Source organism: Xyrauchen texanus, chromosome 9, assembly GCF_025860055.1.
Source record: "Xyrauchen texanus isolate HMW12.3.18 chromosome 9, RBS_HiC_50CHRs, whole genome shotgun sequence".
Classification (NCBI taxonomy): Eukaryota; Metazoa; Chordata; class Actinopteri; order Cypriniformes; family Catostomidae; genus Xyrauchen; species Xyrauchen texanus.
The window spans coordinates 46,345,471-46,355,769 of record NC_068284.1 but is presented as its reverse complement, the minus strand read 5'-3'; positions in this window follow the sequence as shown (position 1 = coordinate 46,355,769).

Sequence of the window (10,299 nt, the reverse complement as noted above, 5' to 3'; positions counted from 1 at the left end):
GCCCGTCTCGCGGGCGACCCACTGGCCCGCTCGGTTCTCATGATGGCCAGTCCGCTCCTGATCGGCCCCAAAATGCGTCGGCCCACCGGGAAAATGGCCGGTATGCCAGATTACCAGTCCAGCCCTGATTCTAGATGATATTTGTTGTTGTTGTTTATTTGCCCACTTGGAATCCTTAGTGTAAGGTATTGAGATCTTATAGTCAAGCTTTGTTTGCTTAAAAATAATATTTGTTTGTTTATTTATTGATCGTTTTGTATCCTGCTGATTATTTCATGCTCATTTTGTTTGAAAGCTTGGTCTATCTTCTTTTAACCTCAAATACCTTTTGTGATTAATGCTTTAAGACAAAGTTTCAAAAAGCTCTTCATTTACTCCATTTAAATGGAGTGGTGGTGGCGTAGTGGCTAAAGCACAGGGCTGTTAATCAGAAGGTCACTGGTTTGAGCCCCACGGCCAACATCAATGTGTCCTTGAGCAAGGCACTTAACGCCAGGTTGCTCTGGGGGGATTGTCCCTGTAATAATTGCACTGTAAGTCGCTTTGGATAAAAGTGTCAAATGCCAAATGCATAAATGTAAATGTAAATTTACTCATTGGTGTCTAGGAGAGACAATAATGAAATTAAAGAGATTTTATTAGTGATATATCATGTAAATTGTATAGTTGCATAGACAGCCATAGTGGTCCTCATTTCATTGTACAATATGTTTATGATGTCCCGTCAGGAATGTCTTGCAAATGAACATCTCCCGACTGCCTTCACATTTTGCAACTCTCTACATGAATTTGAAGAATTCATTTTTTGTAATTTTTTTCTGCTTTCTGATATTTTCTGCTCTCTCTCTCTCTTCACAGTAGGTGACTGCATAGAACACCGCTGCCATCTACTGGCTATTAATGTCATAACATGATTTTCACAGTTCTCTCTCTCTCTCTCTCTCTCTTCACAGTAAGTGACTGCATAGAACACCACTGCCATCTACTGGCTATTAATGTCATAACATGATTTTCACAGTTCTCTCTCTCTCTCTCTCTCTCTTCACAGTAAGTGACTGCATAGAACACCGCTGCCATCTACTGGCTATTAATGTCATAACATGATTTTCACAGTTCTCTCTCTCTCTCTCTCTCTCTCTCTCTTCACAGTAAGTGACTGCATAGAACACCGCTGCCATCTACTGGCTATTAATGTCATAACATGATTTTCACAGTTCTCTCTCTCTCTCTCTCTCTTCACAGTAAGTGACTGCATAGAACACCGCTGCCATCTACTGGCTATTAATGTCAAAACATGATTTTCACAGTTCTCTCTCTCTCTCGCTCTCTCTCTCTCTCTCTCTCTCTCTCTCTCTTCACAGTAAGTGACTGCATAGAACACTGCTGCCATCTACTGGCTATTAATGTCATAACATGATTTTCACAGTTCTCTCTCTCTCTCTCTTCACAGTAAGTGACTGCATAGAACACCGCTGCCATCTACTGGCTATTAATGTCATAACATGATTTTCACAGTTCTCTGTCTCTCTCGCTCTCTCTCTCTTCACAGTAGGTGACTGCATAGAACACTGCTGCCATCTACTGGCTATTAATGTCATAACATGATTTTCACAGTTCTCTCTCTCTCTCTTCACAGTAAGTGACTGCATAGAACACCGCTGCCATCTACTGGCTATTAATGTCATAACATGATTTTCACAGTTCTCTCTCTCTCTCTCTTCACAGTAAGTGACTGCATAGAACACTGCTGCCATCTACTGGCTATTAATGTCATAACATGATTTTCACAGTTCTCTCTCTCTCTCTCTCTCTCTCTTCACAGTAAGTGACTGCATAGAACACCGCTGCCATCTACTGGCTATTAATGTCATAACATGATTTTCACAGTTCTCTCTCTCTCTCTCTCTCTCTTCACAGTAAGTGACTGCATAGAACACCGCTGCCATCTACTGGCTATTAATGTCATAACATGATTTTCACAGTTCTCTCTCTCTCTCTCTCTCTTCACAGTAAGTGACTGCATAGAACACTGCTGCCATCTACTGGCTATTAATGTCATAACATGATTTTCACAGTTCTCTCTCTCTCTCTCTCTCTTCACAGTAAGTGACTGCATAGAACACCGCTGCCATCTACTGGCTATTAATGTCATAACATGATTTTCACAGTTCTCTCTCTCTCTCTCTCTCTCTTCACAGTAAGTGACTGCATAGAACACTGCTGCCATCTACTGGCTATTAATGTCATAACATGATTTTCACAGTTTTCTCTCTCTCTCTCTCTCTCTCTTCACAGTAAGTGACTGCATAGAACACTGCTGCCATCTACTGGCTATTAATGTCAAAACATGATTTTCACAGTTCTCTCTCTCTCTCTCTCTCTCTCTCTCTCTCTTCACAGTAGGTGACTGCATAGAACACTGCTGCCATCTACTGGCTATTAATGTCATAACATGATTTTCACAGTTCTCTCTCTCTCTCTCTCTCTCTCTCTCTCTTCACAGTAGGTGACTGCATAGAACACTGCTGCCATCTACTGGCTATTAATGTCAAAACATGATTTTCACAGTTCTCTGTCTCTCTCTATGTATATATATATATATATTGGTTTAGGGTTATATGTATATTTTTCATTAAGGAGCCATATTAAAACAATTTTGGTTGATGCATTTTTTCAAAAGAGCCATAGCACATTGCTAGTTTTTCTATTTTCTATTCTTAAGTTTTTCAAGAAAATAAAATGTTTATATTGCCCATAGACTAATCAAAAAACAAAGACAAACAAATATGCAACAATAAATAAGTAACAAGTTGCAATATGGAATTGAGTACATGCGTTTGTGCGGGTCTTCATAAAATTACTTCATTTAACAATTGTTCATGAAAAAGTTCACTTCCCTGTTAGGCTGGGCGATAGGTAAAAAATATATTATCAATAATTGCCTTAAAAAAAAAAGGATTCTTGATATCTGATTACATCATCAACCCCCTGCCAGGGGTCAGTGAATATTTTAGCTTTATTGATTTTGCTTTAAAAATTAAATTCATTTATTGAAACATGAAAAATTAAACAAAAGACATTTCTAAATTCAAATTTCACTTTAAATGATAAAAAAATCTTATATATAACCACCTCCCCAAATCCAAACATTTACCGTCTCCAACATTTGCCATCACGCAAGCATCCGTCAATGATAACATTTTAAAAATTACTAATAGCCTACAAATTAAGAACTCAAGACAATTATCAATGTAAAGATAATAATAATAATACTCATAATAAATAAGCCTAATAAATTCACTTGTGTTCCCAAAAAAATTACCCGCCATTGCGATTGAAAAATCCGCATTTGGCCGGTGTTGTTTATAAACCTTGTTCACCAGGCGTAGGCTGTCTGACAAAATTGGGAGAAAGGAAAACAAAACAGTGTCTATGACTTCAAGCTTTGCAATGGCACCCACACTTTCTGCAGGAAAATTATCTCTAGAAAGTTTTAAACGATCATGTGTTGATAAATGGTGAGACACACGGCGAGCCACTCGCCAGCCATAGGTTCCCAACCCCTGGTCTAGCTGATCCCACAAAAGCTCAATGGTGTTTAGATCCGTAACACTCTTTTCCAATTATCTGTTGTTCAATGTCTGTGTTTCTTTGCCCACTCGAACCTTTTCTTTCAGTTTTTCTGTTTCAAAAGTGGCTTTTTCTTTGCAATTCTTCCCATAAGTCCTCCTGAGTCTTCTCTTTACTGTTGTACATGAAACTGGTGTTGAGCAGGTAGAATTCAATGAAGCTGTCAGCGGAGGACATGTGAGGCGTCTATTTCTCAAACTAGAGACTCTGATGTACTTATCCTCTTGTTTAGTTGCACATCTGGTCTTCCACATCTCTTTCTGTCCTTGTTAGAGTCAGTTGTCCTTTGTCTTTGAAGACTGTAGTTACACCTTTGAATGAAATCAAAGGGAGGGTTATGGCAATTTCTAGCATTGTATTGCCTTCATTCCTCAAAACAATGATTGACTGACGAGTTTCTAGAGAAAACTTTTTTTTTGTTTTGTGCCATTTTTGACCTAATATTGACCTTAAGACATGCCAGTCTATTGCATACTGTGGCAAATCAAAAACAAACACAAAGACAATGTTAAGCTTCATTTAATGAACTAAATAGCTTTCAGCTGTGTTTGATATAATGGCAAGTGATTTTCTAGTACCTATTTAGCATGATTACTCAAGGATAAGGTGTTGGATTGATGGCTGCTGGAAATTGGGCCTGTCTAGGTTTTTATCAAAAATTACTTTTTCAAATAATGGAAAGCTGTAAATGTCCTGAGTATACTTTGTGATCAGTTGAATGCCACTTTGGTGAATTACAATACCAATTTCCTTCCAAAACTGCAAAATCTGTCCATTATTCCAAACTTTTGGCAACTGAGATTCGTCCTCCGCCACCCGGATTGAGGCGAGTCACTACGCCACCACGAGGACTTGGAGCGCATTGGGAATTGGGTGTTCCAAATTGGGGAGAAAAATACAAAATATCATTTAAAATAAAAAATTATTACAAAAATAAGACTTTCTCTGTAGTCAATGTGCCTAGGTTAAAATCTCTCTAATGTTAAATACAGTAGAGATACTGGTGAGTCTGTGAACTGAGCCTGTGGTGACGAGAATGCTCTAAAACTACATCTCACTGTGCAGTTACCTGCTGTTATCAGGCCTATGGTCTCTGTATCATTTTTCTTAATAATACAATTACACAAAACCAACACACAACCGTAACAGCTTTAAGAAAACACACTGAATCCAGAGTCCACATGCTTGAGCTGCGTTGATATGTGTTTTTGCATTGCCTTGACTTGAGCTTCGTTGAAATTGAGTTCCGTTGACTTGTTGCATTAAGATTAATTAAATTGCGTTGAGTTGACTTGAGTTAAGCTGAACTGATTTACGCTGACTTGAGTTGCCTTGACTTGTTGTGCTGAGATGAGTTGCACTGTGTTGCATTGAGTTGAGATGATTTGAGTTGCGTTGACTTGTTGAGTAGAGATGAGCTGAATGCATTGTGTTGACATGTTGCATTGAGATGAGTTGAGTTAGCGTTGCGTTGAGATGAGTTGAGTTGCATTGACTTGTTGCATTGAGATGAGCTGAATGCATTGTGTTGACATGTTGCATTGAGATGAGTTGAGTTAGCGTTGACTTGAGTAGCATTGCCACAAGTTGAGTTGTATTGTGTTGAGATGGTCTGAACTGCATTGTGTTGACTTGAGTTTCAATGAGATGACTTGAGTTGCATTGTATTGAGTTGAGTTGAGTTACATTGTGTTGGCTTGAGTTGAGTTACACAGCATTGATTTGAGTTGCATTGAATTGAGTTGCACTGCATTGACTTGAGTAGCGTTGAAATGAGTGGAACTCTATTGCACTGACTTGGGTTGTATTTAAATAAGTTGAGTTGCTTTGACTTGTTGCATTAAGGTAAGTTGAGTTGCACTGCATTGACTTAAGTTGAGATGAATGAAACTGCATTGCATTCACTTGAGTTGCATTGACTTACATTTACATTTATGCATTTGGCAGATGCTTTTATCCAAAGCGACTTACAGTGCAATTATTACAGGGACAATCCCCCCGGAGCAACCTGGAGTTAAGTGCCTTGCTCAAGGACACAATGGTGGTGGCTGTGGGGTTAGAACCAGCAACCTTCTGATTAACAGCCCTGTGCTTTAGCCACTACGCCACCACCACTCTCGACTTGAGTCGCGTTAAGATGAGTTGAATTGTATTGCGTTGACTTGAGTTACCTTGACTTGTTGTTTTGAGATGAGTTGCATTGCGTTGAGATGAGTTGAGTTGAGTTGAGTTGCGCTGACTTTTTGAGATGAGATGAGTTGATTTGCATTGCGTTGACTTGTTGCTTTGAGATGAGTTGTATTGCGTTGACTTGAGGTGAAATGAGTTGAGTTGCGTTGACTTGTTGCATTGAGATGAGCTGAGTTGCATTGACTTGAGGTGAGTTGAGTTGCATTGACTTGTTGCATTGAGATGAGCTGAGTTGCATTGACTTGAGGTGAGTTGAGTTGCGTTGACTTGTTGCATTGAGATGAGCTGAGTTGCATTGACTTGAGGTGAGTTGAGTTGCATTGACTTGTTGTATTGAGATGAGCTGAGTTGCATTGACTTGAGGTGAGTTGAGTTGCATTGACTTGTTGTATTGAGATGAGCTGAGTTGCATTGACTTGAGGTGAGTTGAGTTGCATTGACTTGTTGTATTGAGATGAGCTGAGTTGCATTGACTTGAGGTGAGTTGAGTTGCATTGACTTGTTGCATTGAGATGAGCTGAGTTGCATTGACTTGAGGTGAGTTGAGTTGCATTGACTTGAGGTGAGTTGAGTTGCATTGACTTGAGGTGAGTTGAGTTGCATTGACTTGAGGTGAGTTGAGTTGCATTGACTTGAGGTGAGTTGAGTTGCATTGACTTGAGGTGAGTTGAGTTGCATTGACTTGTTGTATTGAGATGAGCTGAGTTGCATTGACTTGAGGTGAGTTGAGTTGCATTGACTTGTTGCATTGAGATGAGCTGAGTTGCATTGACTTGAGGTGAGTTGAGTTGCGTTGACTTGTTGCATTGAGATGAGCTGAGTTGCATTGACTTGAGGTGAGTTGAGTTGCATTGACTTGTTGCATTGAGATGAGCTGAGTTGCATTGACTTGAGGTGAGTTGAGTTGCATTGACTTGTTGCACTGAGATGAGCTGATTTGCATTGCATTGCGTTGACTTGAGTAGTGTTGACACTAATTAAGATGCATTGCATTGCCTTGCTGAACTGTATAGTGTTGACTTGAGTTGCATTGTGTTGGTTGAGTTACATTGCATTGACTTGAGTTGCATTGAGATGAGTTAAAATGCATTAACTTGACTTGAGAAGCTGCACTGCATTTATTTGAGTTGCGCTGATATGAGTTGTATTGAGATAATTTGAGTTGACTTGAGTTGAACTGCATTGCATAGACTTGAGTTCATTGAGATGAGTAGAGTTGAGTTTTGTTGACTTGTAGCGTTAAGATTAATTGGGTTGAGATGAGTTAAGTTGTAATAACTTGACTTGTTAAGTTGCATTGAATTGATTTGTGTTGACTTAAATGTAGATGTATTGCACTGACTTGAGTAGCGTTGAGATGAGTTGCGTTGGAATGAGTTGAGTTGCAATATGTTGAGTTCCATTGAGTTGCGTTACATTGAGTTGTGTTGAGTTCACAACAATGTTATTTTTCAATTTTGGTTACATTGAGATCAGGTATTGTTTCTAAAACACCTCAGGAGTTTTCTCAGGCCGATATTGATGGACTGTTTTGATGGACCTCAGTGTCACCTTCTGATGAAGAACAACACTGAAGATCACATGACTGTGACTTCATATTTTGATTTCAAAATTAGTTTAATCCATTTTAATACTAGTGTCTATACTTGAGGGTTGTGTTTACCAACACAAAACAACACTGTAGTGATACCATGGTACAGTGATGTATGAAATGGAAACAGCGTAGCAGATGATCAAAAGTATTAGCAGCAAGATGTTGCTTCAAAGGTGTTAGCTGTACTTCACTGGTCATTGTAGAGAAGTGCCAATAGGGGGCGTTATAGTACAAAATGTTTGGCCAGACCTTCTTGGGGTTTATATAATATAATATATGTGATATGAAAAAGTATTTTCATGTTACTTCAAGGTACTTCAAAGAATACCGTGATATTACCATGTTACATGTCCAAAAACATGTCAAATAATTTAATCTTGACACCGTTTTTTTGTCAGATTAATATAATAAATATCAGAGATCTGGACACAATTTCTTTATGTACTATATCACCCTGTTGTCAGTACAAGTTCAGCTCAATTTGGCAGCATAAATACATTTGAACTTGTCCTTTAAAAAAGCAAATATCTGGGTTACTGTGAGGAACTTACAATGGAAGTGAATGGGGGGGGGTTTAAATGTTAAAATGCTCACTGTTTCCAAAATATAGAAACATGACGTAAACAATATGCATGTTAACATGATTTTAGTGTGACAAAATCACATACTAACATTTTCTGTGTAAAGTTATAGCCAATTTTACACCTTTGTTGCCATGACGATGTAGTCAATACACCCTAAAGCACTAAAACGGCTGTGTAAAGGGACTAAAGGAAAGGAGGAGGCAAGAAACGGCTTGACAATCGAAATATCCAAAAAGACCCACAAACACTCAAAGGTGTTGGACAGCTGTCCGGAAATCTCTCCCTCTGTCCCACTGCAGTCTCCACTTGATTAGCTTGATTAGGGGCCGGGTGTGCAGCGTCACGACCCGGCCCCGCCCTCCGCCCTGTCTCATACTGTAATGACAATTTAACCAACTTTACAGCTCAAATAATACAAGAGTTTTAACAGAGAAATGAATGTAAGTGTTTTTATAGAATTATAAGCTTCACATTTAAAGCCTCCAAAAATTGGCCCCATTCACTTCCATTGTAAGTACTTCACTGAATCTCGATTTTTGATTTTTTTAAGGAAAATGACAGACGAGTCGAAATTCATTATTGTGGTAATTAATATTATGTCTCAAAATGCTGTCGATTGAGCTTAACATGTATTGAACCCGGAATATTCCTTTAAAGCCACTCTCATAACAGGAACTGAGAGAGCCATGTTTCCTATTTGACAAATATTGCATGTTTATGATTGTCTGAAGATATTATTCCACATCTCACCACTAGAGGACAGCCAGCAATGGGCAAATTATACCTCAAAATGTATACTATACTACTAATTATGAAATATGTAAATGCATTCAACCACAAATCATTTTTAAAGCATGGTAACATTTCTTGAAAACAGGTCACTTTTTAAGGCTTTAAAGCAATAAACAAACCTACATAAAAAAAAAAAAATTGCCATTTGGATTTAAATAAGCAGATACTTCAGAGCCTTTGATTGGATCATTATTGCAGTGATTAATATATTTCAGCCGGCAATAATTCCTTTAACTCTCACTGATGCAGTGTGTAGCTTCTCATTTCTTAAACAACCATGTCAGAAGATTAATCCCGTGGTCGTGGAAAAGATGTTACTGCGTTTCAGAAGATCAGAGATCACTAAAACTTTGAAGTCACATCATTAAAAAATCGGCATTAAAACTCATTGCCCAATTCCCAGTAGTTAGTAGGTCCTCGTGGTGGTGCGGTTACTCACCTCAATCCGGGTGGTGGAGGACGAGTCTCAGTTGTCTCCGCTTCTGAGAACGTCAACACGCGAATCTTATCACGTGACTCACTGTGCATGTGGAGGCTCATGCTACTCTCCACGATCCACACACAACTCACCACACGCCACATGTTTAATAGTGATAGTAAGAGCATTTCCAAACGCACACTGTGACGAGACTAATCAGCTGTGTGGCCACAAGAAAGCCACTTGTTAATTAGGGTTAAAAAAAGGTTAAAAAACATTTACTTTATGGTGTTTAAATATTTCAAAATATGCTCACCTTTAACAATATGCATCAAAAGTTAGCATCTTTTGTTTGTTGCCTTGGTAACACAACCTCGCCATTCATCTTGGTTCAGCTGCACTACAGTCATCCAGGACAGCCCGGGACCTGGAAAAAGTGGTTGATGTTAAGCTTAACTTCACGCACACATCTCATCGGCCGCCCGGTTGAATTTTACAACGTCAGGAAAAGCAGACCTTTCCTGTCTGAATATGCTGCGCAGCTTGTAACCCAAGCTCTGGTCATTTAAAGAATGGGCTACTGTAATGCTCTGTTGGCGCCTGCACGATTAAGCACATCACAAAGAAGCACAACGTTGGTCAGAAACAGATCAATATTTAAGTAATCTTTTACTGTAAATCTCCACTTTCACTTTCACATTCTTCTTCTTTTGTTTTTGGTGATTCGCCTTCTTCTTGCATATCACCATATGAATATATAGTCAAAACTTAGACTTAACTATTGATCTGTTTCTAACCCACAACTTTCATAGGGGTTATGAAGACATGGATTTAACAACTGGAGTCATGTGGATTACATTTACATTTATGCATTTGGCAGACGCTTTCATCCAAAGCGACTTACAGTGCACTTATTACAGGGACAATCCCCCCGGAGCAACCTGCAGTTAAGTGTCTTACTCAAGGACACAATGGTGGTGGCTGTGGGGATCGAACCAGCAACCTTCCGATTACCAGTTATGTGCTTTAGCCCACTACGCTACGCTGCCTTTTTTTGTGCTTTTTGGACCTTCAAATTCTGTCCACCATTC